The 22,965-nt window shown below is 37.7% G+C and overlaps 2 long non-coding RNA genes across 10 annotated transcripts in view; one reads left to right on the top strand and one right to left on the bottom strand.

Moving 5' to 3' along the window:
* The window catches only part of LOC308476619, a 235,273-nt gene that overhangs the window by 84,761 nt on the left and 127,547 nt on the right, over positions 1-22,965 (bottom strand). For all 9 annotated transcript variants that reach the window (XR_013985997.1, XR_013985998.1, XR_013985999.1 and 6 more), the window contains one exon: positions 678-741. This is a non-coding gene — a long non-coding RNA (uncharacterized lncRNA). The remainder of the gene's footprint in view (positions 1-677; positions 742-22,965) is intronic.
* On the top strand, positions 13,947-17,127 carry LOC308476614. The gene is made up of 2 exons (XR_013985996.1): positions 13,947-14,613; positions 15,662-17,127. It is a non-coding gene; the product is annotated as an uncharacterized lncRNA (long non-coding RNA).

Genomic DNA, 22,965 nt, shown 5'->3' with positions numbered 1-22,965 from the left:
CCCCCAGGCAATCCTGTATAGGGAAGTTTTTTAATGTTTAATGTTTTTATAGATGTTGGAAGCTGCCCAGAGTGGCTGGGACAATCCAGTAAGATGTATGGGGTGTAAATAGTAAAATTATTATCATGAAATGGGACATCCCTATTTTCATTGGATAAATGTTGGAGGGTATGAAATGCTATTAGGCCCGATTCCTAGACCACGAAAACCACTGGGCTCTGTTTGCTGGTGCCACATCATAGATATGGTCTGAAGGCACAGGAGGCCTCCATCTCGGTGAAGCTAAGCAGGTTAGCGTGTGGACAATGACTGGATGCACAGCTGTCTGGGAAACATCTGTACACCAGCTTGGGTACAAGATGAACAAAAGGTGGGATTAAAAAATGCAAACAAACAAACAAAAGTTCTGGGTCTGCTCTTAGCTCCTTTCTCTTGCACAGCAGGCTTCACTTCCAGACTCCACTCTGATACCAAAATAGTTGATCTCAATAACTAGCTAGCTTAGCAAGAAGGCCAGAGATCATGAGGGGCTTCCCCATTAGCATGCCCTTCACTGTGCAGTCTAAAAAGCCCACTGAATGTGACTTGCCTGAGGACAACATAGTGTGAAGTTGCCACCGCTCCACATATATTTTTTATTGTATTTATAGTTTAAAATAAAGGTATTATGAGCTTACCTCCAGTTTCTGAAATGGCAGAAATCTAGCTCTTTTAAAAAATGTATTCAAGGCACCCAGACATCTAAAGAAGTGAAATGAATTCAGGTAAGCAGAGTCACCAAATAACTCAAATAAACAACGGATTTAATGTGCTTTGATATTTTAATAGGAAGTCAAGACTTTGTTATGATTTAAGTCTACATGGTAGCTAGTAGCACACCTGAAGGCAAGTTAGGACCAGTCCTACTTTGGGACATGGGTCGCTGGCTTATGGATTGTTCTGCTTAAAATTATTATGTGCGTCTGCAAACTTTGTATATACTCCAAATCTGCTGCATGTAGATGCTGCTGTTTGGGTTACATAAGAGTGGAAACACGAGTGAAGGTCAAAAATATAATATAAGGTTGGGGAATGGCCTGTGGGGACATGGAAGCAGGCTTTTTTACTGGTGGCACCAGTGTTGGGGAAAGTACCTCCTGCTGACATGAGAGGACCCATCTGAACTGGCAACCCCCTCGCTTTCCCTTGACCTCTTGACCCAAGTCTCCTTTTAAAATTTCTGGGCTGTTTCTAAGGGAATTGTTTCATTGCATATTTTTTGATGGATGCTTACATTTTAAAGTTTTAATTGGACTATTTTAATGTATTTTAATTAAGTTCTCATTTTAACTATTCTGTATTGTTACCAATGTCATACAATTGGAATTCATGTTTTGGAAACTTCTTAGAAGTCATCTTGGCATTAAGCAATATTTTAAATTAATTCATTAATAAACACATATGCATCTGGCTCCTCATCCAATTATGTATGTATGGCATGAAAGACTGCTTCTGTGTGTGCTGGGATTCCTACTCGGATCGGCGTGAACATGCAGATAACGTGTGGAAGGAGGGCTAGACACAGATGTATACAGTTTGTGATATACAAGCCAAAAACTTACAGCTGAAGTTCTTTAAGTATACAGCTATGAACTTCCTTAAGATAAAATATTACTTGAAAGCAATACCAATGGAAAACAAATGCTTTTTGCAATTTAGAATTTCAAATTTTAACCTAAGAAGGATGTGAACTGAAAACGAGTAAGCCCTGTGGTGAATTAACACTAAATTTAAGTCTGATTTCATCCATCATTTTACATGGGGTGAGGAGGAGCTGAAAAGTAAGTCCTTAACAGGAAAAGGAGCCGTGGAGATGCTGACAGGCTGGAGTGCACTGGCCATGCCATAGCAACACCTCTGTCATGGATTGGCTAAGCTTCAATATTGTACTGTGCTTGAGTCAGAGAACCTTCCAGTTCCATCTGGCTGAGCTACAATGATGGCATGAAATGCTTATGAAGTTTACAACTACATTTGGCATTACATGTATTTTTGCAATTCACCTTAACAACAACAGCAACAAACCAGTAGGTGTGGCCATGCCTGACTGGGACTGTTGCAGGAAAGGTTGGCTTCCCTGCTTACCACAGTCTCAACAAAAATCCCCTCTCCTGCCATTTGCTCCCATTGGGATTTTCAGTGGGGACATGGTGAGGAAGGAAAGGGTTAAACCACTTGCCATCTTCCAAAATCCCTACACCTATTTTGTTTGTTTTCTATCAAACAATCATGTTAAATGCAAAAAAGAAAAGCACTGAATGTAGTGCATAGTTATTACAATGTTTGTAGTTCAGGGACTCAGAAATACAAATAAAATATTTTAAGTGCAATATACAATGGGACACTAGATGGCGATGGTGAGCCTTATGGAAAATTCAGTGTATTTTTAAAAACGCTTTAAAAAAAAAAAAACATTTTCAGAACAGTTTTTATATGTGTGTAGTTTCCACCCAGCTCAGCTTCAGTGAAGGAAAATAAAGTCATCAGTTTTGCTACTACAGGGATGGGGAAGCAGTGACCTTCCAGTGGTTGTTGGGATTATACAGTGGTGCCTCGCAAGACGAAATTAATCCGTTCCGCGAGTCTCTTCGTCTTGCGGTTTTTTCGTCTTGCGAAGCACGGCTATTAGCGGCTTAGCGGCTATTAGCGGCTTAGCGGCTATTAGCGGCTATTAACGGCTTAGCGGCTTTAAGAAAAAGGAAACAAACTCGCAAGAACTCGCAAGACGTTTCGTCTTGCGAAGCAAGCCCATAGGGAAATTCGTCTTGCGGAACGACTCAAAAAACGGAAAACTCTTTCGTCTAGCGAGTTTTTTGACTTGCGAGGCATTCGTCTTGCGGGGCACCACTGTACTTGTTCCAGCAAGTATGACCAAGGTCAGGCATTATAGGATTTAACCTTGCCCTGAAGAAATGACAGGAGTGGGCTGTACTTTAGAAAGAAAGCCCAGGATGGAGCATGGGAGCAAGTGATACATGGCTTGAGAAACAAGAACCTGAAGAGAGAATAACCGAAAGAGAAGGAAGGGAGACACAAAATGGATAAAAATTAGATCTGTAGAAGCCTTGTAGCACTTAAGGTCAGAGAGGTGGTATGAGGACAGCTAAAACAGTGATCAGGTGGCTAGCTGAGAGGCTGACTAAACGAAATGTGGAAAGGTAAAGACTTGAGGAAGGGACAAATGTGGTAGGGACAAAGAAATAAGGGAGCTGGTGAAAAAGTAGGTCTGGGCTAAAACCTCAGATTGTTGGTATGGACATGAAGGAAGAGGAAAGATAAATGAATAGTTTACTCTTATGTATGTTGACTCACAAGTAAATTCCATCAAGTAATGAGGCTTCCTCCTAGGTAAGTGGAGATAGGATTGCACCCTAAGGGAGGTTTGAAGGACTTAGGGACAGAAGGCAAAGGAGCCTAGGATTAGTAGATCTAGAAAGAGACATGGCTGCTGTATAAAAGGGGAATCCAGCTAAGTGAAAGACTTCTGTTGCCTCTGCAATCCTGTGATCTGACAACCCTAAGAGGGAAACAAAAACTAAGACTGGAAGAAGGGGTAGATTATATATATTTGATTTTCAACATTTGATTTCAACAGCTAATTGTCAGACTTGTAGTTATAAAAAATATTCTTGAATCTTCAAACAAAATCCTCCTCCTGTCATTATTTTTCTCGCTATGCATATTTTTTCCTAGGCTTCCTCCATTTTCTTTTCTCCTATTTTCAACAGTCAAAATGTAATCCTTTGTGTGCCTTCTTAGGAGGAAGCCCAATTGAGTTCAGTGGGACTCTGAAGCAAGCTAGTATAGGAATGCAGCTTCTTGCTCTTGAACTTTCTCAGCCACTGTCTGTTCCACTTGGGGGGCTCAGAGAACAATGGGCCAAGGAATTAATATGATGCAATGAAAACTAATGATTAAAGCTCATAGACAATACATAAAATCAATGGTCAAGATTAATAACAAAAATATAAAATTAATATCTACTGAAAAATGTGGGGGTGGATCAAACTAGAAGAATCCCGAGCAAATTTACATACAGTTGATTGAAACAATGATTACATGATGATAATTAGAAATGGCCCTGTCAGTCTATTTTTTGCCTGTATCATTTTCACAAATGTTCATTCATTAAGTTTTTCATCCCATTTCTGTACTGATGTTTTCTGCATGAAATTAGTATGTAAATACACATATATTCTTCTTTTATTAAAAATACATATTGAAACACATATTGTTTTGACTTTACACAATACAAAACATATTTTCTCCTAAAATATTTTTAATGCAACTTGGCATTTTTTTGAGCCAAGAATTCACAGAATTTGGAGATCTGTGAAATCTGAAGAATAACTACATTCCAATCCCCATGTTGTTCCAGGTGGACATTATCTGGGAGATCCAGGAGGAGGTGGTAAGGATCAGAAATTCAGTTCCTCAAGCATCCAATTTATTTATTCCTCCTTATTGTACTACTAAGTACAATGCTACTTAGTCCATCAGCTGTGATTATGTGGCAAACCAAGTCATTCTTTTGGAGTATGCTCTACACTTCGTTGTGTGCCAAGACTGGGGAGTAATAGACTAGTTGCCTTGACAACAGGGGTACATTCCCTTTTTATTGTGAAAATTGACATTAGATTTTTACTGAGCCCTAATTCAAATTATAGTAGGAATTTAAATGTACACCAGTAAGTAGTAATAAATGTATGTAAGGCATTAATGGAAAAATCAGCCAAAGTCATTGTCAAGATGTTAATGGACTCAGAATTCTGATCAGACTCCAACTAGTCCTTGCTTTCAGGGGGGAAAGACAAATGAGCCAAAAAGATTATTATATTACTTTGTGACCTGATTAAGTGCCCAAGAGGTATTCTGACATGACATTCTTTAACATGATATTTTGCTTTATGGGCCCTACAGTTATCATTTCAGAATGAACTTTAGCTTGAAATAGTCTGCGCTGACACAAGTATCAGCTTCTGCTATACAACATCATGTTCAAAATAAGTATAAGAATCACTAAACTGACATAATGGCATCACATAAATATGATTTTCCCACATCGAAATAACACAAGTTCCCATTTGACAGTTTAAGAGAACTTGTATTTTTTTAAAAAAAATAAGTCACTTAATCAGAGAAAGCCAGTGTGGACAGGTTAAGGATGGCAGACACAACTTTGAACAGCATTCAGGAAGTATAAAAAGGTAAAGGTAAAGGTAAAGGGACCCCTGACCATTAGGTCCAGTCGTGACCGACTCTGGGGTTGTGCGCTCATCTCGCTCTATAGGCCTAGGGAGTCGGCGTTTGTCCGCAGACAGCTTCCGGGTCATGTGGCCAGCATGACTAAGCCGCTTCTGGCGAACCAGAGCAGCACACGGAAACACCGTTTACCTTCCCGCCGGAGCGGTAGCTATTTATCTACTTGCACTTGACGTGCTTTCAAACTGATAGGTTGGCAGGAGCTGGGACCGAACAACGAGAGCTCAACCCGTCGTGGGGATTCGAACTGCCGATCTTCTGATCGGCAAGTCCTAGGCTCTATGGTTTAACCCACAGCACCACCCACATCCCTATTCAGGAAGTATAGAATACAATAAACTACTTCATGACAGTCAGGGCTGGCAGGAACAAAGCCAATAGGTCTTAGTCACTCTGCATAGTTAGCAGGAATATGCAAATAAGCTAAATCAGTGGCTTCCAAAGATCTGGAAAGGGACTGTCAATAAGCCTCCCTAAAGTCAGAATCACAATGTTAATGGGTGTAGGATTCCAAGCAGGTTCCAAATCATTCTTACTTCATAATAATGAGTTCAGGAAAGACAACAAGTTGAAGGGGGGGGGGGGGGAATATACTTTTTTACATGTAGTTCTGATAAGATGGCAGTGTTATCTGAAAAGTGTTGTTCTGGCTCAATAAGGCAGGGAAGGCACTTTCAACATTTCCAGCTTTTGCTTGTTTGTTTAAATAATTATAATTATAATAAAAATAAGATAATTGCTTATTGCCTTCACATCTGATGGGAGGGTGTTCCACAGGGCAGGCGCCACTACCAAGAAGGCCCTCTGAACAGTGACAACTTTTGCCCAACAACACAAATATTTAAAATATTGTCATTCAAATAGGAAACCATTGCTTCCAAATCATTAGTGCAGGAAAATTGCTGATGGCTGTGTTTTTGGTTTGTTTGTTTTCAGAATTCTCTTGCATTAATAACAGCTGCCTTAGGTTTGGCAAAAAGAAGTGTGCTATAGGTATTTTTAAACAAATAAAAAAAATGATGATTTTCAGCAAAGAGTACAGTGTCCAGGTTCCACAAGACGGGGCACCAAAGCTACTGTGAAATCTTTCACTAAGAGACATAGGGGAAGGGAATCCTGGTCAAGACACGTAGCCACTGATAGCCTTACCCTCCATCAATTTGTCTAACCTGTTTTTAAAGCCAGCATAAGTTGGTGGCCATAACTACATCTTGTGGGAACAAATTTCATGGTTTGTACTGTACGAAGGACCTCCTTTGTGTGCCCCAAATCTTCCAACGTTCAACAGTCCTGGGTTCCAATATTATGAGGAAAACTTTCCTCAATTCACTTCTCTACATTATGCATTATCATTCCTTCCCCCAAGCTCACCCTTTTAAAAAAATTAAAAATTCTCATAAAAAGAGTTGCTCCAGTCATTTTGGTTGCCCTTTTCTGAAGCTTTTCGAGTTCTACACTGTCCTTTTTGAGATGAACTGACTGGAACTGTACTTAGTAGTCCAAGTGTGGCCATACCACAGATTTATAAAACATTATTATATTGGCATATGATGGAGGCCTTCTGATCTCCCTAATTTGTATTCTATTGCTCCCAGTCTACTACCAATGACAAAGGATAGTTGATTAGTTTACTGTCCAATCATACATCATCATAAGGATAGAGTGTTACCAGCTGTCATACACAAAGGCAAGTAACAGAAACCCCATCCGCATGTAATTGCAGTATCTGTCTATTATTGTTGAGAATTCTTGGAGAACAGGTAAGGTCCCTATAGAATGGAGGTGGGCAAATATTGTGCCCATCTTCAAAAAGGGGGGAAAGAATACCCAGGCAACTACCGACTTGGGGGCTTGACACCGATACCAAGAAATGTCCTAGAGCAGATAATGAAAGGGTCAGTCCTTGAGCACTTAGAAAAAGATGCTGTGATTACTAAGACCCAGCATGGCTTTCTCAAAAACAAGTCATGCCAGTCATTTCTTTTTTTCTTTTTGATAGTTACTATTTTTGTGGATCAGGAGAAAGCAGTGAACATAGTATATCTTGAGTTCAGTAAGACTGTTGACAAAGTTCCCCATGACTGCCTTGCAGAGAAGCTGAAAGGAGATAGGATAGTCATCTTCCAATAGCTAAAGAGCTGTCATATGAAGGATGGAGCAAGCTTGTTTCCTCCTGCTCCACAGGCTAGGATCTTCAAATTACAAGAAAGGAGATTCCGACTAAACATCAGGAAGAACTTTCTGACAGTAAGAACTATTCAGTAATGGAACAGACTTCCACAAGAGGTGGTGAATTCACCTTCCTTGGAGGTTTTTAAGCAAAGCTTGGATGACAATCAGTGTGGTGTAGTGGTTAAGAGCGGTAGTCTCGTAATCTGGGGAACTGGGTTCGCATCTCCGCTCCTCCACATGCAGCTGCTGGGTGACCTTGGGCCAGTCACACTTCTTTGAAGTCTCTCAGCCCCACTCACCTCACAGAGTGTTTGCTGTGGGGGAGGAAGGGAAAGGAGAATGTTAGCCGCTTTGAGACTCCTTAAAGGGAGTGAAAGGCGGGATATCAAATCCAAACTCTTCTTCTTCATGTATAATCTAGTTGAGATTCCTGCATTGCCAAGAGTTGAACTAGATGACCCTGTGGTATCAACTCTACAAATCTATGATTCTATGATGCTAAGTACAATTTAATAAATAAACACTTTGTACCATTAATGTGCCTACTTGTTGTTTTTGACTTGGTTCTAACAACAAGGTCTGTATTTTGCTAAGCATGCTTAATAAAAAAAGTAAATAATATAGTGATAGAAACTAGGTCAAGTGGGTTCTCTAGAAAGAAATGTGGTGCTGCGGGATACTCAGCCATGAAAACTGCTTTACGGGCTTGAGGGCAGGCAGCTCTGTTGTCAGGGAAGAACTCATAGGACTTTTAAGACCTAAGCATTTTTCCAAACAATGTGGCCAAACTAGAAAGGTGCTGCTACTGTTTTCACATTACAAAAAGAAATGCAAAAACTGAAAGATTAAGGCTGAAATCTTAGGCATACTTGCCAGGAACTCCTCTCTCTTTGGCTACTATAGACTTTCACTGAAGTCTACTATAGACTTTTGGCTACTATAGACTTTCACTTGTTTCTCTCTACAACTACTCTGCAGTTCATGGAATGTTAGTTCATATTCAACTCTTAAAAGTAGAAGTCCTTTCAGACTCTTCTTGATGTGGTAATCTTCTAGGGTACCTCTCCAACCTTTTCCTCATTGCTGGCTGGAGATAATAATAGTTCCCATTTTTGAGAGGAGCTGAAAACTAAAGAAAGCATGCCAGTGGTTGCTAGGGATCCCCTAACACTTCCAAATTGTTTCCAGAAACTGAGAGCCCAGGTACATCCCTCTTCTAACAGCAAACTTAAGGGGTGAGTGCCAGAAGGATTGAATCCAAATTAGGGTGTCAAAGAAACAAGAGGGAAATATCAGCAGGTTTCCACCCCAAGGTTTCCAGAACTACAAAAATATTTTAATAAGAAAAAGTTCCAGGAACAAATCCCCTTAAAACTGTGAAATAGGAACTGAACATGTTAAGCAACCATAAAATGTTGAGAAAATCAGGGGGGACCAAGCCAGGAGAGTAAAATGCCCTGCTTGAGCCCTTTGCATTTTAGTAGTCTAAAGCATAGCTGTCAAGTGTCCCTTATTTGAAGGGACAGTCCCTTATTCCAGCGCCATGTCCCGCTGCTGTCCCTTATTGATAGATGTCCCTTAAATGATGTCCCTTAAATTTCAAAGGAAGCAGCTCCTCTCCCTCCCTCCCTGCCGGCCAGGGAGGAGGGAGGCTCCAACTGTGTTGCTTGGCTGTGTTGCTCACCCAATAAGAAGTCTAAGAATGACTGGGGGGGTGGCGCTTGCATGCCTTGTGTGTGGCTAGTTAATGCAAGCTGAGGGGTTTTTTGAATGCTGGACACCATTTTGTTGCACGTGCTGCTGCAAACTTTGCAGTGCAAAGCCAGGCCGGGGAGCCATCTTAAGTTGAGGCTGCATAGGCCTTGTGGTGCATGCGATTCAGATTCTATTCAGTTGAACCTCTGGTTATAAAGTTGGTTGGACAGTGTTCTCGAAGCTACCAGCATGAGTTTGACCAGGCTGCAGGATGACAGGAAGACTGGAGTGCCTGGAACAGGTGAAGCTGCAGGTCCCTTATTTTGGCTGCTGATCCCTTATTTTCAAATCTGTAAGTTGACAGCTATGGTCTAAAGGTGGGCATAGCTAGCTGGAATCTTGAACAGGAGCATTCAAGTTAGGGAGGTGATGATGTGCTGCAGCACAGAGCCCCCTTATTGATAGATGTCCCTTAAATGTCCCTTAAATGATGTGAGCAGTGTGAGACGTAGCCAGGTTCTGATAGCTGAGACTTCTGGTCCAATCTACACTACACATTTAAAGTAGTATCATACCACTTTAAACTGTCATACCTCCCCCCACAAAATCCCAGGAAGTGTAGTTTGTTAAGGATGCTGAGAGTCGTAAGGAGGCCTCTGTTCCCCCCGCAGAGCTACAATTCACAGAGTTCCCTGGGAAGATTTATTGACTGTTAAACCTCTAAGGGAATTGTAGACCTGTGAGGGGAATATGGGTCTCCTGACATTGCTCAGCACAAACAAACCACAGTTCCCAGGAATCCTTGGAGTAAGCTATAACTGCTTAAAGTGGTATGACACTGCTTTAACTGTTTAGTGCAAACGGGTCCTCTGAATGAAATTTACCCTTTGTCACCTTGTTCATCAAATTCCACCTAATATCAAACCATGAAAGTGTAATATGTAGCTAGGCTATGTGTTATGATTACATATTTTGAGACAAAATTTTAAATCTGTACACTGCAATAAACTGCATTCTTCACCTACCCTAGAGCACATTAATTGGCCAATTACAATTCATTACTATGAAGCTTGGAGACCACCGCGCCCACACTAGTGATCATTCTACGACACTGTTGATCTAACTTCCCTCATAACACATTGATATAAACAATGAAGCTACTCCATGGATCAAAGATATCAATATCCGGAGGATATAGTATGGCAGAAGAGTGTGGATGGATTGAAAGAGTATACACAGCACAAGAAGTCCCATACACATAAATATCCTCATATCCTCCAATGACTCAAAAGTTTTAAGAATGTATATCAATTTTTGGGGGGGGGGGTCATGTTTATGGTTTGAGTCTTGCTAAAAGTTACCGTATTTTTTGCTCTATAAGACTCACTTTTTCCCTCCTAAAAAGTAAGAGGAAATGTCGGTGCGTCTTATGGAGTGAATGCAGGCTGCGCAGCTATCCCAGAAGCCAGAACAGCAAGAAGGATTGCTGCTTTCACTGCACAGCGATCCCTCTTGGTGTTCTGGCTTCTGAGATTCAGAATATTTTTTTTCTTGTTTTCCTCCTCCAAAAACTAGGTGCGTCTTGTGGTCTGGTGCGTCTTATAGAGCGAAAAATACGGTATATATGTATATGCACTACAATACTAAATCACTGCTCAACATTATAGCATCACCAGGTTCTGTCTTTTTTTAAAAAAGGAAAATGAAGCCCTGTTCTTAAAGCAAACACAACACAAATCATATAAACCTTGCATTTGGCTGCATACAAATTAGTTTTTAAAAAATATCTACAGGCAATATGCTTCACGTGCAGTCTTTTTTCTAAAGATTCTTTATTTGGAACTAATAAATACAACCGTATAAGGCTTCAGCTGAACAGTAAGCATGGTACATGCATCACTGGCAGTAAGCATATTTTTATGTTTGCAAATATATAGTTATTTGGTGCTGTATTGTGGGGATGAAAAATTAGAAGTATCTCGTAACAGTCAGTATAAAATCTAGGTTTATTGTTTCTTGGTTACATAAGGAATAGAGCATTATCCCATAATTAGTATAATACAGTATATCAGTATCATTAAGTCTCATTAAAAATAAAAACCTCGCTCAAACTAATTAAGTTAAGTTGAATCTGCAGAACCTGAAATCATAAGGAGAACTTAATAATTAATATATATACCATAAATTATCTGATGAACACCAATGGTTTCTTTTTTAAAGACAACATGACAATTGTTAACATTTATGTTACATTTAGATTTCTCCTAAGTGTTTGGATATATTTGTTTTGTCCAGTCCTCTTACTTCCTCCTGTTCCAAATGATATACTAAAAGACTCCCCCTCTCCTTGAAAAGCATGGTGTTATCATTATTCAACTAACTGTATTGCCATCCAAGCATTCTTACTTTCAAACACACACCATGGAGCTCCCAGTTTTAATACTTTATAATGTATCTTGAGAAATGATAGTGTTTTACTAAATATTAATCACTTTAATTTAAATTCTATAATTATGCATTCCATAAAACACTGTCATGAACAAATAACAGCAAAATAATAATGTACATATTTGTACAAACTTTACAGATACTCAATAGAATCTATATTATCCAATATATACAATCTATATTACCCAATATATTATATATTATCCAACACAAATATTTCCGTATTATAAACATGACCTTACAGGTTTTGGTAACCAAGTCATTTTCCCAGTTGTGTGACTCCACAGAAAAAAATAGATGCTGAATTAAAATAATATTTTGCTAACGGTGTTCTAGTACTCTAAATATGTCAGATACCACAAGGGTAAAAAATAGTTAATATTTTAAATGAACATACTGTTATCACTCACACATGGCTGTCCAAAAATATATACCTTATTCTTGAGAAAACAACATTTACATTTTCTTTATAAAAAGAAAAACCATTAACTGTAGATTTAAAGCAATTAAAACAACGCTGTATCCATTCTGCAAACCATTTTAGGAACATCAAGGTTGACAAAATAAGTAAATAAACTGAAGATGTTTTGGACAAGTAAACATTACGAAACTATCTCCGTTCTGAATAATAAAAAAAATCTTAAGAAGAAAATCCATTCAGAGTGGTAGAGATTAAGTATTTTCATGCTCATCAAACTTATAATAATAGTTTAGATTGAAAGAAAAGCAAAATCTTATTAGGCATTCACTAAAGCTTTCTTAACAAAAGGGCTTGTGGCCCTTTCACACACAAAAACCCCTTAACCCTTGACCTTTTCTCAGTTAACAGAATAAGAACACTGAAAATATTACATATCATATGAATGTTTGTTTTGTACAAACACTCTTCTCCATCTACTCTTGGGTAAGAAAAAAAGAAGTCCTCTCTTTGAAACAGCACAAGCCTGCTTCTTAAGTCATGTGACTCTTTTTTTTTTTTTTTTTTTTTGCTAAGAGCCATGTGCTCGCGTATCATTTTACTCTGAAATATCTATGCGGATTTCAGCTCAACCTGCCTTTGCTTATAATGCATGACATGGGCTGTGAGGGAGCATGAGAACCATCTCTCTTAAAAGCAAGGTTCTCATAGTTGGCCTGTAACCATGGAAGCAGATGCTTCTTCCCTCTTTCTTTTTCTTTCTTTCTTTCTTTCTTTCTTTCTTTCTTTTTTGCCTTACCCCTCCTTACCTCTTTGCAGCCACGAGCTGCTCCCTATTGTTAAAAGAGGTACGCCTTGATTTTTCTTCGTCGTGACCGAACTTGTCTCTTCTTCAAAGGGCGTGATGCTGCAGGTCATCGGTCTAGACTGTTTGCACGGTCCAGAGAACAGCCTTGATGTAACCCTTGCTCCGTCTGTGCCACACCACCAGCCATGCAACTGCAGACTGTGGGGGGACATTGGAGATCTGTATTTGAAAAGAAGTCCGTCTGATTTTGCCATTGTGCCTTTTCACTCATCGATCGAATGAATATCGAACCTTCTGTCGTTGCATGTGTGAAACAGATAGCTTAGCAAGCAGTTTTGAGCCCAAACCTGTGCAAAGGGCCAAACTGTTTCCTTTACTCCCAAGTAGTGTTCTTCATTAGATATCTGTTTCTCATTTATTTTATCCAGTTACATATTGATGTTATGCTTCTTCTGTACAACCACAATCGTTATTCTCAGGCTACGTCAACCATCACCTTTCTTCTCCTCAGCTTTTAAAGTAATTTTCTTCCACATAGTCATAGTTAAGGTTCACTCCTCAGCACAGTACTTGGATATCGATGATTTAAGGCTGTAAAAACTGAGTGATCGTGAGCAGTCCAAAGTGTGTTAAAATCACACTGTTGGTGCTTTGATTGCTATTACAAGTAATAAAGCTAATTCAATGCAGAAATAAATGAAGCACATCTCATATTCAGAGAGACAAAGTAAGAAAAAGTGTTGCCTTTTTAAAAATGGAAGAAAAAAAATATTTTCAAAAATGTGTAAAAAAAGAGAACTATAGCTTAATCTCTCTCACCATAAAGTCAATGAAACTTTGATCTGAAAATAATGGAAATGTTCCCTCTTCAGTAAAATGGCTACCAAACATATTTTTTATTTGAAAGAATATATTTCATAAGGGGGGGGGAGAGAGAGAGAGAGAAACCCTGTGAAAGTTATGTATAAATGTTTCGAAACCAAACCAAGCATTCAAATATATTTAATTTAAAAAGGAAAACAAACCAACAATCTTCAGTCCCCAAAGCACATAAAGTGACGTATTCTGAAATCTGTTGATAATCATGTTTTGCTCATCCTCAAATACTGTGACCAAATCTCTATGACACTGGCTGTCAAAAAAAGGACGGGAAAGTTAACCCCCTGACAACTATCAGGATCTGTTCATTGTAAAGTATGCTTGCTTCTACTCCGGTCTAATAAAATTCGGAATCAAAAAGGGCTTATATATTCTTCAGACTGCTGCTTAGCAAGAACTGTCTATATATGACATCAGTATCTGTGTATGTTTTGAGATATCAGTTTCTCTGTACTTGGAAGACATACCTATTTTCTCTAATTGCCAAAGGCAAAGGGGAGGTGCACTAAAGAATAAAGAAGGTTATTGTGACAGATGAAACATAATTCACAATGAATACTCTTTTCATCCAGACTTAAATAGAAGAGGATTACTCCAAGGAGAATTTTAGAAGAGACAGTATACTTTGATTCCAATAATAAAAGGACAGGCCACAAACTGGAAAGGCAATGTAAACCTAAATAGGATTTTGCTGAAGATTTTGGATTTCTCCATACTGGAAGAAGTGCTAACTTGAAGAAAGTCTGAAGAGAAACAGTCAATGCAAAGCAATATGAGCTGGGATTTTCTGGAGTGGGTAATGATGAATGTTTGTCTTATATTTCTTCTTCATTTGACAGAACCTTAATGAAATGAGATCACGCTATTTCTTCAGTAAATTTGTTCTGTGAAAGTAGGTACCTTATTTTAATACACTTACTAAACTTATGTGGCTTCATAGAACTTCATTTGTTAATCTTCCTGTTATACTTTGCTTTATCAGATGTTGGAGAAGTTAAAATTAGAAAATACTTACTAGAATAATTGTTTTACCAGATACAGGCAAATGTATTAGAGCCAAAACACATTACGTACATATAACTACATATTTATTTTACTTGAATTTTTGAAATTTTCAGGGGGAAATGATTTAAACTGTAAATTGTTTAACTAATTCATTTTAATATTCTCTTTTGCTCGTTTCACTTCCCTCTTTTTTAAAGTACATTTTGAGAAAATTAATTACTTATTATGATCATAGTTATTTAACAAGTAAACATAATAAACCACTTTTTTTCATTTTCATTTTCTTTGATGCAAATATGTCTTGATTAACAAATAGCTGCATTTTATATGTTAGTCATTGTTATTTCAAGCTGCAGTTTTGCCACAAAACAATGTAGCAAGATATTATTTAAGCTAAAACAGAATACAGAGAATCTTAAATGGTAATACCCCAAAACAGTTTAGGGCGAAAGTACACATTAGATTCTTGTTATAGGTTTTCTTCATTATTGTATACATTATAAAATACTTCTAAATGACTGTAAGGATGAAAAATGGTTTCTTAATCAAAATAAGAAATGTTTTAAATAATAAATGTTCTATAGTATAGATCTATCTTTACTTGTTTCATACTTAATGACATGCCACGCAGTTTCAGTTCTGAACAGCATGCTATACATTTTAGCAACTTCTTTGTCCACATATAAGATTATTGAAGATTAAATTAACATTTGAATTAATATTAGTCCAGACATCTGAAGGAAGATGCTGTCCATTGAGTTACAACCCCTAATTTTATTACCAAGAAAAAATGTCATTCTATAATCTGTCACTACAAAAAACTATTCAGAACAATATATACGATAATATTCAAGCACTACTTTCAAATATCTATAATATCAAACTGCCTATATCCCTTTTAATAACAGCCATGGCATAATTCAACATTTCTGCAGCACTTTCTCATAGAATACGCAAAGATGAAAAGAAATAGTGAAATGCAAGCTATTTTATCATGGTGAGTACAGAGCAAGAGGCGTCAACTCAAAAGACAAATAAACTGAAAACAATTGTTTCATACAAAATGTCCATCTGTGTCAATTTCAGAGGTACGTGTTAAAGAAAAAGAACTGAGTACAGCCATTTTTATTTCATTTTGAATTTTAGTCATTATATGCTTCACTGAACCCTTATTAGAATATTTACTTTAAATATTTAGCTGCCATGAAGATTCTAAAATAGAAGGTTCCAATTTAAATCTTAAGATAGTATCTTTTAGAAAACTGTGACTGCACTATTCATTTTTATCGAGTTATGCTTAATGAAACAAAACATTAAAAGCTGCAATCTTAGTAGCAAATCATTGCATCTGAAAAAAGTGTTTCACAAAACAGAATGTTATACTAACCATACAAATTAATATTACATAGTAAAATTTGATGCCACTATATCTTAGCTAGGTTGCATAACAGTATTGTAGATCAACATCTCATTTTTTAAAAAAAATACTGTAGTCTACAAAACAATATTATTTTAAATACTACATTATTGTATAGTAGCCCTGCATGCTAATAACAATTCAGAATGCATATTTTCTGCAATTTATTGGCTATGTTAGTAAATATGAAACCAGTGTTTAGTTCCTTGTTTGAAGTGTGAACATTTTTGTTTAAAGACTGTTTCTATTATTTCCCTTGACCTTTTGTTGCTGTATGGTTATTACAAATTCAGCAGAGCAATTTAAACATCTTTAATTAAAACTATTTTGATTAGATGAGGCTAGGAGCCGCACTCTCCATCTTTTTTTAAAGAAGACTTTGATTTTATAAGACAAGCTGGAGAGGAGTCAAATCTGCCACATGCTGTGTGAAAAAATGCCACCCTGGTGTGAACAAAGGGTTTAGAATGGAGTCAAGAAGCGTGCAAGCTCAATGTGTAAGCTTTTCCTGTGAATTGTTCTGCCACAACCTGCAGGATATCAAGTGGGCCGGGAAGAATAGGCAGCTCTTAGAAGCTACAACAGAGAAACACTGGCAATCCAAAGTGTGTGAGAGCCTCTTTTGTTTTGCTTCATTACGGCAAACTGTTTTACCCAAACAGAAACTAAATTCAAGACCAAAAAAAGAAAAGGAAAAAGTCTGAGACTGGCTGAAGAACCAGTGGTATGTGGCTTTTTATCTTCTCACAGTCCGGAACAAGGTGATGGAATTTACAAATCAGATAATTCATGGCATGGGCCTCTCAACTCTCCTTCCAAAATATAAGAATAACTTGTGCTGCCCACCAAAAGAAAGAAAGCTCTGTGACCTCTTCCTAAGCTAACTGCTGTGAGATGGAGAAAAACATTAAACCTTTCTAGCTTTATACATTTCCTTCATGATGGGTGATGTTGAATTGAAAATAAAATTCAGTTTTTTCTTAACTCCAGTGGGTCAATTTATTTTCACTTTTGACTAATATTTGTAACTTTTTTCCTCATTACTTGGCAACAATTAATCTTCATAACATGCTCAAAAAACAATCCTCATAAAGTTTTTGACAATTATATACTGTTTTTTAACAACTGATATTCATAATCACCTTCAGTGATGGCATAAACCTACTCGTCTCTTAGTTCAAAGACACAATTTCATGTAAGCATTAATTTGTGTGGGATACGATTCACTGTAATTTAGAAGGTAATATAAATGTTTTAATCGAAATTACGAATGTTTTAGGAATTCTATATCACAGTCATTATCAATTTCCATGTAAACAACAGAATATATTATCTTTTTATCCTGCATAAAGAATTCTGTAAGAATCACATTGTGAAAGTTTCTCTCTTCCCAACTTACAAATACAGATCAATCTGTTACTTTCATTACCATCACACAGTCCATTCTATTTAAAGTATAATGCAACACAACACCCAAGGGCAATGCATATCTTTAATAATAATAAAAACTTATTTCTACAATGACTTTGTTGTGCATTATAAAATTATTCCTAATTAGTTCACAGCTAGCTTAAAAACTAATATAATTGGATTTTAGCTAATTCTAGCTGAATATCAACAAGAGAAACTATTGAAAAAGGAATTTTAAAGCTAACATTTATAACTCTTTTATACTGTATGTAACAGAGTGAGTCTGTCCAAAGCAAACACTCAGTATATCCCATAATATTTCATAGTTTTCCATTGTTTTAGATGTAGACATGTGTGCGTTCACATGGAAATATGATTTCCACCAAAAACTGGGAAGGGGGACTGAATTAGTCTGAAAACAGTCTCAGTAATCTGGCCATTATGTATTGCTAATAAGTGTGATTGAGCTGGTCAGTGTCTGCACTGCAAAGAAGCACATTTTGTTCATTCTAAAACACCAGGAGGAATGTGGGTTCAGGCACACAGTAACAGCATAATACTTTGCATGTCTATTCAGAATAAGCCCCACTAAGATCAACGAACCTTACTCCCAAGTAAGTGTTAATAGGATTGCAGCCCAAGTAGCAGATTTAGCAGAGAGGATTGCAGCCTGGCTTCCTGTAGTAGAGCAAATGACACTGTAATTCTTTACTGGACCTGGCTATTTGGACCTGACCATCATCCGATTTGCAGTTTTGAATTCCAGTGGTCAGTCCTGAGCAGAACACAACTCAAATTGCTCGTGTTACGAACATTTTTATTGAGTATTTTTGCTAGGGTTTTAAACATGATTTTAGTTCTTTTTGAACCATTATCCATTAACTCTTGTTGCACCATAACACTGTCTAACGTCCCTGCACATCTGAAACTCACACACTTCACCCCGTCTCCCACACCCTGCTCTCTTTATGCACAGTGGCAGAAGCACTGTTTTTCTGGGGGGATGCCACCACACGTTTTCACTCTCCTTTATCAGTTACCCCCCTTCCCCACCTCAGGTCTCTCTGGACCCCATCTCTGAATCTTGTAGCCCTGCTATTTTTGTCTGAACTACCACAGGCTGCCTGTGCCCTCTGTGTCTCCCTCATGTGTTGCTCCTCTGTTCATCTTTTCTCTTTTCTTTGGCCCTTTGCACCATCACAGTTTTCTCTGTGACTCTTCAATATTAGCTATATTCTCTCCTTCCCCATCATGCACATCTCTTTGTACTTCACCATCTTCCTGTCCCCACTTTTTATTTCTTCAGTCATCATTCCTCTCCTCTTTCACTAGTGTCAGATTACCAAATATGGAGAGTAGGCTATGGGCCCCACACCTTTTAGGTGTCTCATGATAACGGATCAAAATAATATTGATTTAAACTTGAAATAAAATTGTTTATTAAAATTGTTGGTTGGCAAAATCATAAACATATTAGATTATCTGTGAGGTCCCACCACAAGATTTCAACTGCCTAGGGGCCTCCACAGGGTTCAATCCGGCACTGTCCTTCACCCCTTATCTCTCAACTCCTCGCTCACTCTGATAAAAACACACGACTATTTGACTGTCATGTCACACAACTACTTAACACAAACAGGTACGAAAAGGGCGTGGGGGGGGACTGAATGCCGAAAAGAAGAAAAACTGGTGCCAACTGCATCACAAGCCTTTGGATTCTAAACAAGGAGCGGCAATGATCACCTAATGATTGTTGGTATATATTGCCAACCAAGCACCCACTTTTAAGGGCCATGGTGAGAGGAAGGCAATCAGGTCTGGTTTGAGCTGTGTGTGTAGAAAATACTTTGTGTGTCTGTGCCTGATCTGTTGCATACTGACTTCATTAAAATGTTCTAACATTGTAGTATTTCATAAAATATGATTCCCAGTTCAGTTCTGTACATCACTGTAACATCCTCAGTCTTTCTAATATGAATCCTTATACTTTCCCCAACTTCTGTGTGGAAGACATTCCAGACCTGCAGTTACAGATAGGTAGCCGTGTTGGTCTGCCATAGTCAAAATAAAAAAATCCTTCCAGTAGCACCTTTAAGACCAACTAAGTTAGTTCTTGGTATGAGCTTTCGTGTGCAAGCACACTTGTGTATCTGAAGAAGTGTGCTTGCACACGAAAGCTCATACCAAGAACTAACTTAGTTGGTCTTAAAGGTGCTACTGGAAGGATTTTTTTATTCAGACCGGCAGTATAATTGTTGCAAGATTTTGTAGTTGTCTTGTTTCCTTATTAAGGCAGAATGTTGAGAATCATGTAGTTAGTCTGCCTCAAGGTCTGGTTGCAACACTGAGTTACATACTGTAATTATGAAGGTTTTTATGTTATAGTTTAGACAGTTCCTAATAATCGATAGAAATTCTGTTCACATCAATGCATTTAGGAAGCCATCTACACAGTAATGCTAAGATTTCTTTCCTGAGTTGAGGGTACAAAAGCAAGTTGTTACTTCTGCCCTTTTGTCATTACAAGTACTTAATGCATTTATATGGATGCACGATAGAATCAAATATTCAAGAAATAAAAAATATTCAAAAATAAGGAATTTTCAATCCTATAATGAAAAGTCACAATCGGGGCTGAAACACAGGTGAGATCAGCAGTATGTGATTGAATATTATGCCACCTTTAAAACAGGTTGAAAAGTCTCTGGATTTGATTGGAGGCAAAGATCCTGAATCCCTCTGCCCTCAGACTGGGGAGGATATTCATTTTGGGTAATTGTTCCTATTGGGTAATTGTTCCTATTAACTGATACCACATGTTAGTCAAGACACAGCCAATTAGTATTGTCCTGCTGAGTGGCTAGACCAAACACTTGGCTTCCAGCAGTATCACTGGTATACATTTTGTCTACCACTATTTTAGTCTACTTTGTGAATCTAATGCTACCTATGAAAGCTCTCACCGCAGTGAATAACTTCACATCTAAGATGCAACAGAGGTATTCTCAATTTTATTAAAGCTGAAGCTTGAATTTGGACCTGTGGATGTGGCCGCTAAATAAAATCCATCAGGAAAGAGACACTGTCTTTGAATAGTCAGAAACCTTTATCTGTGGCATGAGTTCATAATTGCCTACAGAATTTCCAAGAGCTAAGCTCTCCTGAGTTTTATTTTTAAATATTTATTTCATTGTCAAATCTTAAACTCATCCGCTCACTACCAATACTGTTTCTTGTTGGGTTCAAATATACAGAATTTCCCCTACAACATCAAAACGAGAGGAAGATAGTAGGTTGTCTTATACTGTGTCAAACCCTTGGTCCAGCTAGCTCCTTACAATCTGTCCTGACTGGCACCAGGTATCTTGGATATCAGAAAGGAATCCTTCCTACACTGAAATTGTGACCTTCTGCATGCAAAACATTTGCTATGCCACTGAGCTCCAGCCCTCAAAATGATTCATCATATGGTCTATTCCAGTTCCTTGTACAGTATCATATCCCTTCACTTTCACAGAATACTAAGTAGAGGTTTAATATTGTGTTTTATGAGGAAAACATTTCAGCAAGCAAGGAGGGAAAATTGCACAAGAAATGTTATAAATGCTTCTCCCACTTGAGTAGCCTACTACAAAATAGTAAACTGGATCCTATATATTTCAGGTTGTGGGGGGGAAATAATTACATATTCTTACAGTGTATGGCTAGAGTTATGTTCTAAACTGTGAACTGAAGGAGGATAGTAGCAGCAGCAGCAATTTTATTCATTTAATTATGAGCCATAACAAAGATAAAAGGCATTTAGCTCTTAATTTCCTAGCAGCCAATGTAAATAGAGGGACGCAAAATAACATAATTTCCCTTGTCTAACAGCAAAAAGCTCACAAATTCCCATGGTGTAACAATTTAAAGGAGGGTAAAAATATTCATAAAAGGTGAAAATGGTTAGAGCAGGAAGATAAGAGTTTGCTCAAAAACTTTGACACACATTCTCTTCAGACATTTAGCTGAATGTAATGTAAGAACCTTAAAGGTTTGGAGAGATCTTTCCTTAATTCATAAATCCCTTTTATGAGGTTTACTATTGTTGTCTTGACCTTATTTGAATAGAGATTATGAAAGTTTAATTTCAGGGGTTATTAGAGAATGGTAAAGGAAAACAAATCTCTTAACACTTTTGATATATATAAATAGCTAGAATAGCTTGCCATGCCTTCCAGTAATGCAGGATTTTTAAGTACATTCCATTGATGGGATGATAGGTTGTTACAGAAAGTCCAGACTTCTTATAACATCTTTTAAAGGTTATGGTTTCTTAATATGCATTCACAAGCAGTCACAGTTTAGTTGCATTTAATTAATTTATTTCAATATGCATAGTATGACATGGGGGATAGGCACCTCTGACTCTACTGAAAGAGCTTAGGGACTTTTTCTCACAAACATTTTTGCATAATATACACACATTTCTTCCCTATTATCAAAAACATCCCATATGAGGTGCTTTCATTACAGAGTTGTGATACTTTCCAAGCACTCCAAAAAGCAAAATTGTGTACCTAAAGAAGTGTGCCCTGATCATCCTAATCAAAAACTAAATAATGTTGTCTTCTCCTGTCTTCTGCTGTTTCACCTTGGTCCATCTCTCTTGCATTCTTCTACCAAAATTATTCATTCTCTCATTGCTCTGGTATTTACAGGTATGCTGTCTGTCATGTCGCTTTCAAACATTTTCAGTTTATTCAATGAGAAATATTTGATACACATCTGAACCCAGTAGTCTAGAAAAGTATCCACAAACTTACCTTAAAAACTAATTAGGCAGTTAGTAATGGTAGTGACACAACTGATGCAATATACTTTGTTTCATTCCTGATGTTTTGGTCCAAACAAAATATGATGTTTCATGGAAACATTAACTGGGCATGTTTTATTTCTAACATAAACTGTTGTGGCGGTGGCTGCACAACCCCCAAATAGGCTAAACAGTTTTCCTTTTGGAGTTTATAGTAGCTGGGGGGATTTTCATCCTGATTGTGATGGTCCCAATCCTGACTGGGTTCCCCACCGAAATTCTTCCCATTAGAAAAAGCATGCAATTAAATCAGAAGAACAGCTGTGTGTGCTGATTTTTGCAGTGCCTGGATATCAGGTGAGAGCCCCTGCCAGATTTTATAGCTTCTGGACTAGGAGAGAGCAGAACGGTTGAAAACCCTGACAGTAAGTAAATAAATGTGGCTGTTCATCGATGTGTCACTGCAATACTGCATAAGAGTCAACTTGGAACTTCCACTGCCATTTGCACCTCTGAGAATATTTTTTTTTGCGTATCTATATCCCACTTGCTTACCAGAGTTGTCAAGACAGCTTACAATATATTGTAACAATATTTCTATTACTATGGCGGGAAAA

This window comes from Podarcis pityusensis (genome assembly GCF_964106645.2).
Source record: "Podarcis pityusensis genome assembly, chromosome: 4".
NCBI classification, from domain to species: Eukaryota; Metazoa; Chordata; class Lepidosauria; order Squamata; family Lacertidae; genus Podarcis; species Podarcis pityusensis.
This window is presented reverse-complemented; position numbering and strand designations above follow the sequence as displayed.